Source organism: Desmodus rotundus, chromosome 12 (genome assembly GCF_022682495.2).
Source record: "Desmodus rotundus isolate HL8 chromosome 12, HLdesRot8A.1, whole genome shotgun sequence".
Classification (NCBI taxonomy): Eukaryota; Metazoa; Chordata; class Mammalia; order Chiroptera; family Phyllostomidae; genus Desmodus; species Desmodus rotundus.
The window spans coordinates 65,266,948-65,279,356 of record NC_071398.1 but is presented as its reverse complement, the minus strand read 5'-3'; the positions used below and the strand labels follow the sequence as shown (position 1 = coordinate 65,279,356).

The following is a 12,409-nucleotide window of genomic DNA, read 5'->3' as shown; positions in this document are numbered from 1 at the left end:
TGTGAGGGCTGGGTTGGCAGAAAATCTCCACGTGCAGGTAGAAGATACCAGGGCAGGTCTGACAGAGAAGAACTACGTCCCTGCCCCTGGTCAGTCTTCTCCTGTCTTCCCCCTGTTCCCCTGAAAGGATTCTCCTGATAGCCTAGCGCCCACAGCAGGAAACCTGTGCAGTGGGGCACCAGTCCCTGCCCCCCACCCCCAAACGGAGTAATGCAAATCACTGAGCAGGCAGAACCTCCTCCTGGCCCATCAGGTGTGCCCAGCCACTGAGTGACATGGATAGTTCTAGAAAAAAGGGAGAGAGCAGGAGGTAGCAAAGAATTCCGATACAATGCCTGGCCCCTCTCATTGTCCCCAGTTGCTCTCTCGCTGGATGACTCCAGGATACTTCTTTAAAGGGAGGACGAGGAGAATTCATTGAGAAACAACTGTATTCTTTATATACCGGTCTAATCTAATGCTTACAGCCACCCAATAGGATAGGACTTTTGTCTTTTCTTTTCTTTAATGTAACAAGGGAAACTCAGATGGAAGAGTTCTGGGTGACAGAGTTGGGGATATTCAGCCCAGCACTCCCTGACACCCAGACCTTGCCTCCTGCGGTTCTCCACCCTGTCTGCACCCCACATTATCAAAGGGAGCTGGGAAAATGCCGGCGCCTGGGCCCCATCCCCAGTCCACTGAATCAGAATCTCTGGAGGTGTAGCCCAACACTGGTACTCTCAAAAAACCTCTCTGGCCCTGGCTGGTGTGGCTCAGGGGATTGTGCGCCTGCGAACCAAAGAGTCGCTGGTTCGATTCCTAGTCAGGGTACATGCCTGGGTGGTGGGCCAGGTACCCAGTAGGGGGCATGCAAGAGGCAACCAATTGATATTTCTCTCCCTCTCTTTCCCCTTCCCTTCTCTCTCTGAAAATAAATAAATAAAATCTTAAAAAAAAAAAAAAAAAGAGAATCTCTCTGATTCTAATGTATCCAGGGATAAGAACCACTGGGCTACCCCAGACGCCTCCTTCCCCTGTGTCCTGGCCTTCCTCCCACTTTCTTCAGCTTTCCAGAAATACCCCTGGCCCACCAGCTTGTCCACGGAGGCCCAACCCAGGAAGGTGGCATACGAAAGCCTGAGAATCGTTCCTTTGGTAACAAATGTGCGCAGGGCATAACTGATGTGGTCTCTCCTCATCAGCTGCACCTCCGAGTGTCTGGCGAACGCTCTGCGAATCGCACCGTGAGCCAAGCAGCGATTCCGGGAGGCATTCCCTGCGCCTTGCTGTTAGGACAGGTGGGAGTGGGGAAAGCATCGCATTTGGAGCCGTAAACACGGGGGTTCTTGTTTCTGTCTGCCTACCTGCTAGCCCTGTGATCTGCAGGAGGTTCCTTCACCCACCTGGACCTCACTTTCCTTTCTTGCGGAAAGAAGGTGGTGCAGGATTTTATAATTTCCGGCACTCCCCCCATTAGCTGCCACGAGGATCACGACATTGCCATTTCTCAAAGCCCCATGATGTCCATCTAGAAGACGGCTGTGTCATTGAAGCAGGACCTTTACCTTAAATGTGCTTTCATCTCCTTATAAAATCAAACATTATGGAAACACAAAAGGCTGCTTCCCTAAATAAAAATCGAGACCAAGCTCCATCTCTCCTGCCACCCTTTTAAGAACAATCTGAGTCAATTCAGTGAGTCTAATGCTTGTGCGTAGATGTTAATTATGGGTTCCTTCAGTGACATGTTGACCTTGACTTTTAATTATTCAGGAGTAGCAAATACAGAACCTAAAGTGGGTTGTTGACACAAGATGCTTGGAAATAAGGTAACGCTTCTCTCTTGCTGCCCAGTCAGAATGCATTCAATAGTTTCTGGTGTAGGCAGTGAGGGCACATTCGCTCTGAGATGGTGTAATTCTGGAATTGTGGGCATACTTGCCAACAATAAGTACTACACGGGGCCAAAGGAGGCAGCCCTTCCTGGGCTGGGGCTTGTACAGTGAAACACCAGGAGACCCACCCACAGCCCCCGTCCTGGAGCAGAGCCGCAGGTCCATGACGGCCTCACACCAGAGGTCTCCGGGGGCCCTGTGGCTCAGTGGGCACAACGACAAACCAGCTGGAGTGTGCTGGGCTCTGTTGAAAAGGGGGCACTCTGCTTCTCCAGCCTAATGGTGCACAGGAACCCAACCCAGGGGCAGACACTTTGTGGTATTCAGTCTGTGTTCCCCAGCTGAGGGGGGGGGGGCTGGGGGTCCCAGGAGGGCCTCAGAGGGGCAGGGGGAGCCGAGGAGGGAAGGGAACCAGCAAGGACCTGCTCCTGATGCCACTGGAGCAGCTGGGTCTTTACAAGTGTGCCTGTGTAGGTTGTTTGGGAAAATGCCCTACAGCAAACAAATAAACAAATAGAACTGTTCCAACAGCACGGAAGTGGGTTCTTACCTAATCCCACCAGCAGGGATTGCATCGGCATCTAATCCTGAGGAGAACAGCTTTTCTACCTCCACAGCTTGTGGTCAAGGGGCTTGTACAAGCAATTCCTCTTCTCAAAGATGTATTTACCTGTAAAAGAACACGGTGGAGAAACCTTTCTTACTGTCTGGCTTGGGCCTTGAAGTTCACCTTGGGCTGTCAGCCAGGGGGTCAGGCCCACCTGGGGAGCTTCAGGAATGCCCACGGGGCTGCATAAGCTCCCACTGGCCCCTTCCCACCCTCTTGGGGACCATTAGGACTTTCCTTTCGTTCTCTCGAGTGAGGGGGCTCCACCTTGGGAGAGGGTCTCTGTAGACCCGCAGCTGAAGTCTTTGCATTCCAGGGAGCCGTCTCAAACGGGAACACAGGTTCCAGGAAGTTCACTGGTGCAGCCTGTGAGAATAGTATGTTCCAGGCCGAGGCACTTAACAGTCTGGATGCCACAGCTCCTGGCCGGGCACAGGTGTTCCCGGGTGCCGGAGAAGCCATGCCCCCCCGGGAGGAAGGTCTCGAGCCCCCCTAGAGTTCTGTTTCCATGGTCTGGTGGTTTTAGAATTGCTTCCCCCCCACCCCTCCAGCTATAATAAAGACAGGTCGGCAGAGATCAGATATCCACCGTACACGGTGTTTTCGTTCCTCCTGACTAAACATTTCCTGTGCTTTCCTAGCCCGTGACAGTCCTGTCAAAGCTCAGTCCCCTTCCGGAACGTCCACACCGCAGGCCCCATCTCTGTGAAATCAGGTCAGCGGGAGGGGGGGGGAGCATTTTTTCAAGAATTAGGCCACAGGTTTCCTTCTAAGAAGACATCTTTGGAAATAACAAAGGCTCGTTAATTATTTGGGGAGGTCTAGGCCCCATGCAGGTGTGCCTCATTTTTTGCATAATGTGTTTCCTAAAATTAGAGAGAATAAACTTCTACTTAAATTTACTCTTTAAGGGGGGGGGCAACACATATGAAAATGCCCCCGTGTGTCTGACCGCTTGTATTTTTGTAAGCACCGCATTTCCTCCAGCGGAGACAGGGTCACCCAGGAATGCCCTGGACCGAGGGCCAATCTGGGACCTCCTATGTAAGGCAGGTGTTCCCTCCTCCCTGTGAGATTCTCCAGTCTCTGCTCCACTGTTCGGTCCCAGGTAGGAAGAGCGCAGACCCCGAGCTAGTTTTCCACCTTCCCCGTACCTGGGCGGGCAGGGCATTTGTGTTCCTGCGGGTCGGACAGTTCTGAAACCTGTGGCCAGAAAGGCGAGCTCAGGCCCGGCTGCAGGATCCTGCTCATTTATGGTGGTTCGGCCCGGCCCAGTGGGATAGCTTAGGCAGCATGAAATAGGATTCGTGTGGGTGTCCTGCTTGTCTTAAGAAAGAGAAAAGGGAACAGTATTTATTTTTGTGACAACTCATGTTTCACGATGTCTTTCTCCAAGCAGATGACTTCTCAGCTTTGGCAAATCCAGGGGTCTCAGTTATGCAACAAATTCTGGAGAAGAGACCCATCTCTGGAGAACGAGAGTCGGGCAGCTCCTCCTGGACTCGCTTCTTGGGGGACTGTGGCACCTGCATCCTGAGGCGGGGGCAGTGGCAGCCAGCACATCCACCTCCTAGTTATTATCAGCCTGTGCCTTTCCTTCGAGCTCCCTGCACGCTCCCTGTGGGCCCGTGGTGACGTCTCCTTACATTGCTTCTACCATCTAAGTGCGGCATTGGATGTTGTGGGTGCCCCTGACCAGGGCTGACTTTGATGTCCAGTTAAACCAGAGTGTGCTTGAGTACAGATATTACGAGAACAGGAAGCTCAGCCCCTGCCCGTGGTCATTAACCTTGACTTGAGCTCCATTAGGGATTACTCATAAATGTTGTTTTTCCCAGAATCCAGTCCTCAGGTTTTCTCTCGTGCTTTATACTCCTTGGGCTATTTCATCTGTTCCTGTGGATCTAACTTCCACCTAAGCATTGACCGGCAAATTTCAGACAGATTGGTTTAAAATTCCATTCCTGGGAGAGGCTGAAGCTGCAGCGATGTTGGTTATTAAGTTTTTGTTTGGTGATGTGGTTAGCAAAGGTGACTCCATTTTGGCCTGTTGTTTCTTTTCTTTCTTTCTTGTTTGTTTAACAGCACAAAAGGCCCTTGTTTTCAAGTCCCTGCTTATGCACATAGTATCCGTGCACCTGCTTCAGCCAAGTGTAACCTCTGGCAGCTCTCTGAACGGGCCGTGTTTTTCAGGTCCCCAGCACGGAACACTGCTCTTTATTCTGGGAACGCCCTTCACTCCCTTCTTCCCCAGCTAATTGCTGCTGCTTCCTCAAGACGGCTCTGGTGGCATCTTCAGAAAGCCTTCTTTCCACAGTGCGCCATCGTGGGAATTAGTAGTTATTAAATTTGTTAGGGGCTTAGTGCTTTGAATACATTTATATATGTTACCTTTTTCTAATTCTTTCAACATCCCTGTAAAGAAGGTATTATTGCCCTGGTTTAATAATAAAGAAAGTGGGTTCATAGAGGTAAAGGAACCTGGGAGTGGTTAGAAATGCAGATTCTCAGGCACGTACCCCCTCCGACCCCCCGCCGCCCCAAGCCTAGTGACTCAGAATCTCTGGGTGGACCCAGCAATCTGTATTTGACTGGATTCCTTGGGTGACTGACGCAAACTGGAGTTTAAGGAGCTGCATACCACGGAGCTTGAAGAAATCACGTGGTCTCGAAAGAGAACAGTTCTGGAGGCCTGGGCCCAGAGGAAATACCTTTCAAGGGCTTGGAAACCCAGCTTAATGTCACTGAAGGATAGTAAAGATACTATTTTAGGATGGAAATTAATTGGAGAATGAGTTAGAATACATGGGTTAGGCAGGCACATGCAAGGTTGTAATTAAGTGCACTGCTGAGTTTTGGGAAAATCCTCTCCGAGACCACAGCTATGGACTAAATATGATCTTGTCTGGCAAACAGTTTAGTCTTCCTAACAGGTCCTCTGGAGGAAGTGAGTGAGTTAGGGTAGATTGTCCCAAGTATTGTCACCTTTCTGAAGCCACCCACAGTTCCTCCTGGCCTGACCAGTGCCCCGCTCCCTAGCTCTGGGCGGGAGGTAGGTGAGGCCAGAGTGCAGGGTGACAGCGCATCCGGAGCACTCACTCTTTGCTAGGAGTCTCTTCAAGCTGCAAGGCTTTCGTCTCCAGTGGCGTGCACGCTCTGGACTCTCAACTGAAAAAGAGGAGCGCCAAACGGGTAGACCAGAGATCTGACCCAGAGTACATTCCAGACGACGGGGAGTCTTCACCTACTTTAGCTACTGCCACTCCTGCTTTAAAAAAAAAAGAAAGAAAAAAGCTGCCACTTATTACGCATCATTTTACAGATATGAATACTGAAATTCAGAGAGGTACAGTAATGTATCCCAACTTACATGCCGGGTCAAAGGGGTCCTTGCATAGCACACAGAATAAAATGGGATAGAAAAAGTATTTTTTCCCCTACCAACCTCTAACGGTCAGAGTCAGGGACAAGCTAAAACTTGGCACTTCCCTCGATTGTGGACAGAACCCACGCGCACTGTAGGGACGGCGGTACCTGGGTCTATGTCAGCGCGAGGAACTGCAGATAAATTTCACGTCACGGCACAGTTGTTGTGAATTTCTCCCATGCTCATCGTTACGTCAGGATTTTGCACTGATTGAACTTGCCTCTAGATCTCATTACTTAATGGTTTAATGCTGAGGCAAAAATAGTACTCTAACAATTTTATTTTTTTTAATATCCTGGTGACTTTTAACATAATCTCAATTATATTTCAGGAAAATGTGTTTCCTACGTAATCTTAGGCTTTATTTTATGCATTTCAAACCTCACAGTACTGGGTAACAGCTCACAGGTTTCCCCAGATGCTAAAAGGGTTTGTGATATTAAAAAAAAGAAAAAGGGTGGAGGAGCTTGTGGGTGGTAGAGCTGGAGTTCAAGCCCACCTCCCACCTTGGTGCACGTGGGCCCAAGGCTAGCAGGGAATCTCTGACACTCCGGCCGTACCCGAGCCATCGGCAACACAGAACTGGCCAGGCCATCAGGCATGAAGGAAGAGAGGCTGGAAGTGAGGAGTGAGGTGCAGGTTTTAGTCCAGCTCTGGACCAGTCCTACAACTGCATCCAAAATGCTTTGGTGGTTTGAGAATACATCTCTAAGTTTTCCTTCTTATTATCTCTTAGGAAAATTGCAAAGTCATTGGCAACATTTGCAATATTTGCCCAGTGCCAGTAATGTGCTGGTTTCTCTCCTGATGCATTAAGAGAAATTCAGTCAATATTTCTGTAGCATTGCAACGCACGGACACTGTGATGGGCAGTGGGAGTCCAGCCGGGAAAGGGCTAAGTTCCTGTTTTGGGGGGACACAACCCAACAGGGCAAAATACAGGCAAAGCCTATATTTGGGTGAAGGTACATTGTAGCTTGGGATAAACCAAGGTGCCTGCAGAAGTTAGGGACGGGAGAGGCTTGTTCTGACGGCATGCATGGGGAAACTAAGGAAGAGAGGAATTGGCTGGGACCATTGACTAGGCCAGGCATGTGGGTGCGGGGTGAGGGAGAACTCCAACCTAGGTAGGAAAGGTAAAGTGTTCTTTGGAAGAACTATGGTTCAATATGGAAATGTCAAACTCTTTGCAACAGCTTTCAAGTCCCTTCGAGGCCTGGAGCCCCATAGCCTCCACCCCCTCTCCTCCTGCTCTCTCCCCTTTGCTCACCCCAATCCAGCTGCTCAGGTCTCCTTGCTGTCCTTCCAAAACCCCAGTGCCTTTGAACTTGGTATTGCTTCTGCCTAAGACAGTCTTCCCCGGGATACCTTGGAGGCCTGCTCCCTCATCCTCTTTCGGTCTTTGGCTTTTTTTTTAAGATTTTTATTTATTTTTTTAGAGAGGGGAAGGGAGTAAGAAAGAGAGGGAGAGAAACATCAATATATGGTTGCCTCTTCCACACCCCCTACTGGGAACATGGCCTGCAACCCAGGCATGTGGCCTGACTGGGAATCAAACCAGCAGCCTCTTGACTCACAGGCTGACACTCAATCTACTGAGCCACTCCCGCCAGGGCATGTCTTTGGCTTTTTTTGACCACCCTATTTAAAATTGTAACCTTCCCTCCTCACTCGGACACACCACCCCCTTCCTGCTTTAGTTTCTCCAGTACGCTGACGGTCACTGACGTGCTCCATCAGTGGTTTGGAAACCCGAGTACTTACCAGAACCACCTGGAAGGCTTGTTAAAACTGTCTGTGGGGCCCCACCCCCAGGTCTCTTGAGTCAGTAGGTCTGGGGTGGGGCCTGAGAATGTGCATTTCTAACAAGCTGCCGGGTGATACTGATGCTGCTGAACGTGGGACTCACTCTGAGAACCAGCACACTATAAACTTTACTTATTATTGCCTGTCTGTCTCCACCAGCATGTAAGTTGTTCACAGCAGCGATTTTGGTCAGTTTCATTCATTGCTCTATCACCAGCCGGTACAGCAGCTAGAACACTCGGAGGTATTTGCCCAGTAGACAAGTGGATGTGGCTTAAGTATAGGGTGTGTCAGGATGCTAGGAGGTGTGCATCAGAAAAAATTTGAAAAGGGAAGTGCAGGCCATATACTTAACCCGTTGTTACAGTAATAACACTTGGCTGCAACTATAACGCTTATTGCAACAAAGGCAACTGCTGTTCAGGGAGTGTTTCCCTGTGCCAGGCCGTTGGACAATGAGGTTCAGGGAGACTGTGTGGCTTTGATTTGCCCGAGACCCTGGAGTACAGGTAGTGCACAGGTTGTAACTTAGGTCTGTCTGACTCCAGAAGGGCGGCCTTGCTGCAAAACCATCGGATTTTTTAAGTTTTCACTTTGAAATAATTTTTCACTTATTGGAGAGTCACAAAGATGGTCTAGAAAGGCCCCACATAACCTTCACCCAGCTTCCTCTGACATTAACAGCTCACATAACCATAAGGGGGTCCTAATACCAACCTCTGAAAGTTGTAGGAAAGCATAGAAAAACATTCATTGTACACACCTTGGCATCTGACGGTGCTCTTTAAGCATGAGTTATCTTTTCCTCCTCCATCCATCCCTTCCCTTCCAATAGCTGTAGATGAACAAAGAACAGGAAATGGCACAGATGTGCAGGGAACACTAAAAACATACATTTTTGTCAGGGATAGTAAATGTTAGTAGGAAGGAACCTTACAAAGCAATACTTGGGTGGATAATAAAACCAAGATACATTTTTCTCCATTCAAAACTCTGAGAAACTAGGGTTGGATATTGCAATTCTCTCTTTCATTTGGATTATATTTGTGTTAACGGGGGCTGAAATTTTGATTGCCTTGGTGACTTCGAGTGTCCCCATGGCCTGATGGAGTCACAGAGGACAGTGATTGGACAACGAGGCTGGACAGACCCTGTCAAAAGTGAGTCCTGACAACAGGAGCCCTCAGAGGAATAGGCTCGGGCCCAGAGCTGCGCCCCGAATCACTCACACGGAAAAATATGTATGTTCTGGTACACACCTGTGAGCTGTCCGACCTTCCAGCCGAGCCCTCACTGCGGCACTTCTTAGAAACACCCCTCTCACCTGAGCGGCCCCCTCTCAGAGGAAGCCCCCATCCCTTTACTGAGAGGGTGGCACAGCGAGGCACCGGCTGTCACAAAGCTGTGTGTCGTGGATATTTGAATAGAGGCCCCTGAGCAGGTGGGTGCACATACCCCGAGGGGCACTGTGGCAGGAAGTTCCCGTGTCCTCTTCCTGTGGCCTAACTGCACTGGAATAAACCGCCTACTCCTAAGCACCCAGTGGAGAACAGGTCAGGGAGAAGGAGCCAGAGCCAGCCAGCCAACCCGTGCCCACACGCGCTGTCTTGTTCTGCAGGCTCAGAGCTAGCTGATGTGACTAGTCACGTGGCCAGCACATTTAGCTGTGCACTGGGGCTGGTGGGGGATCGGGACAGTGTTTCACTTACATTCAGGGACTGGCTGCTCTCAGTTGCCTTTCCTCTAATATTTAACATGAATACCAGATCTGTCTCAGACAATGGATAAGCATTGATCTCACTCTGCATGGGCACTACTCTGCCACTCATGTCCCACGATGGATGGCTTTGGGATTGGATATGTTGGGGAGAAGGTGATGGTCAGGGAAGACTTCCTGGAGGAAGTGGTACCTGACCTGAGGTAGCCAGATGCATCATGGGAAAACCATATTTAGAGGTAAAACAGGCAGCTTGAAGATGGGCTTCATGGCTTCAAACAGTGTGGTGTAGGCAGGGGTCATCAATAATTTGGTGTTTATAGCTTTAAAAACAAACCTGAAAAACATAAATTTTTTAAAAAATGATACCCTTAGTGAATAGGAATGAGGTGGAAGGAAAGGACGGAGTAAGGGCAGGTAAAGAGGAATGTTCCCATTTTCATAAAATCCTAGGGCTTTAGGCTAATAGTATATGCCAGTCACTGAGGACAACCAGAGCATCCACTTCTCCATCCCAGACACCTATTGCCGCATATTGACCTTCCTAGGGGGAGTGGGTACTGGAGGATTCCAGTTGCCTCTGTCTCCAGAAAAGTGATTTAGCCTTTTTCCATTCCAGTTTGCAAATCGGTTAAATGGAGATAATTATCCCTGCTCGGTGTACCCTCTAGGATCGCATTTACAAGGACAGCTTAAAACATTCGGAGGTTATAGAAACGGACGTGGAGGTGCAACCGTACCACGAAGCTGCGCCGCTTCAGGTTCTGCACCTGCAGGATTTGATTCCCGCAAGCGGAAGGGGACAGTGCAAGAGTTTACCTTGGCCCTGTTATGAAAAAGGATATTTAAATAATTGAAAAGTGCAAATAATATGAGAGGGATATGTTTAACCTACGTATGGGAACGATCGGGTTGCGCAAATGTAGCAGCAGTTCATTGCAAATTAAAAATTCATCAGCCATTCTTCTGTGTCCTGCACAGCCAGTCATGGAATACTTTGACTTAGCAACGCTTAGCTTTAGAGCCAGAAACAGAGCCCTGGAAAGGAACTGTCAGCTCAACTAACCCAAAGCTCTTATTTTACAGATGACGAGATTCTCAGTTTACAGAAGTCCACTGGAAAGCCCAAATTCCACCCAAATCTAGTGTCTGTTGTCCTTCCTTCCATGGATTTTCCAGTTCCAAAAGCACAAACACTGTTCTCTGGGAGCAGAGCCTCACACAGAAATAGAAACTCACCAGCTATGAGTGGAAAAAAAGTAAGCTTTAATATTGCCTCAGTTTCTCCCTTGATTACTTGTTAGTCCAGGCTTGGCGGTGGGCCTGAAGCTTTTTAGATTTGGGGATCCTCTGTCCAAAATATAAACATTATGACTAGAAAAATGATTATAAATATAAATATTTATTTAAATTAAGAGTTATAATAAACTAAAAAAGTTGAAGTTGACATAAATACAGAAAAAAAAATATCTTTACCTGCCTTGTTATTAACCTTACTGCCTTTTATTTACTGTATGTCTTTAAAATCTTTTTCTTTTAAAAACATCTTTTGCCTGCAAACTCTTTCATTGTCCCTCTGCTTGATACTAGTTTTGTCATATCATAACTTAAAGGGAGAAAACTTATTTTAATTTAATATTTCCTTCCTTCCTGAAGGCTCCAGAACGGCTGATCAAAGTTTTTATTGTTATTGATACTTCAAAAAGATTTATTTCAGCCTCCCAACTCCTTATTGGTAACAACGTCATGTAGTTGTTTATGATTCCATTCAAATTTGAGAAAACTCCCATTTTTACCATATATGGTTAAAATATACTTGCTTTTGTTGTTCTGCGTGGAGCAGATGCCCTATAAATATGGAAATTCTCATAAATGCTATTTCTCACAAGTCCCATTAAACATAACAAAAAGGAAGATGGATTTTCTTTTTTTCAGTAATTGCATATGCTACAACCCCAGGCACTTTCCCGGTAAGAGAGGACTGCAGTCCGATCAGGCGTCGTGAAAACTGAGTCACCCGCTTAACGACTTCCCCCGTCTCATATTTGGAAGAGCTTTCCATAGTGTACCTCTGGCCCAGTACACTTCCAACTTCATCTCTCCTCCACTCCCCACGTGTGCCTGGCGGAGCCGCTGAGGGCACGCTTACGTTCCCACAGGGTCCAGGCCCTCAATCTGAGGACCGCGACAGTAAGCGATAGGAGTGTTCCAGAAAGCCTTTCCGTTCCGGGACAGCTGGCAGCGACAGAGCCGTCCATGGGAGTGGCTGCGGCCGACACACATGCACCCTCAGACACCCAGACTAGACTTCTCCTTTAACTCATGTTTCTCTTAGCTGACACCCCAGTGCTGGGTCCCCTCCAATGTCACCCCACCTGAAGAGAAAGGCGATGGATGGGAATCTGAGTGACAGAGGTGGCACAGGTAATCAACTGCAACAAAAATGTCTTCCTCCTGGGAGCTTCACAAAAACATATGACTGCGCGAACACAACAGCAAGATGCCTTCCAGGACCTTAGAAGGGCCAGCGCAAGGGAGGGCCCTGAAGGTTAAGCCTCACTGACTTCATGGTGAAGGGGTGGGGGGTTCTCTATTCATGGAGAGAAAGAGTACCAGAGCTCAACGCCCTGGACATGGGGTGGCACATGCTTGCAGGATGGGGGTGGGGGTGCTGCCAGGACAAACTGAGAAGCCACAAGTCCACCATGTCGGGCCAAAGGGGGTCCGGGGGGTCATCACCAGTTCCAGCAGAGGTGACTGCAGTGACACCACTAGAGCAGGTGTCCTGCTAGGTTAGGCTGCTCCAGAGAGGGGTCAGCTGGGTGCAATCAAGTCTTCCCCTGTCCATACAGCCCATCATTCATGGACCAAACCACCCGTGGGAACATAACCCAGTAATCTTTTGAAATGACATCACTACAACCCAGTCACTCTGTTACAATTTAAATAAACATTTGGATCTCAATTTAGAAGAC

General features: G+C 48.7%; 1 long non-coding RNA gene across 5 annotated transcripts in view; it reads right to left on the bottom strand.

Moving 5' to 3' along the window:
* The window catches only part of LOC112313777 (uncharacterized), a 52,706-nt gene that overhangs the window by 33,381 nt on the left and 6,916 nt on the right, over positions 1-12,409 (bottom strand). For 4 of the 5 annotated variants that reach the window (XR_008425807.1, XR_008425809.1, XR_008425806.1 and 1 more), the window contains 4 exons: positions 9,633-9,771; positions 8,481-8,552; positions 5,584-5,749; positions 2,428-2,547 (listed from right to left, as the gene is read on the bottom strand). This is a non-coding gene — a long non-coding RNA (uncharacterized lncRNA). The remainder of the gene's footprint in view (positions 1-2,427; positions 2,548-5,583; positions 5,750-8,480; positions 8,553-9,632; positions 9,772-12,409) is intronic. The other variant, XR_008425808.1, reaches the window with a different exon arrangement.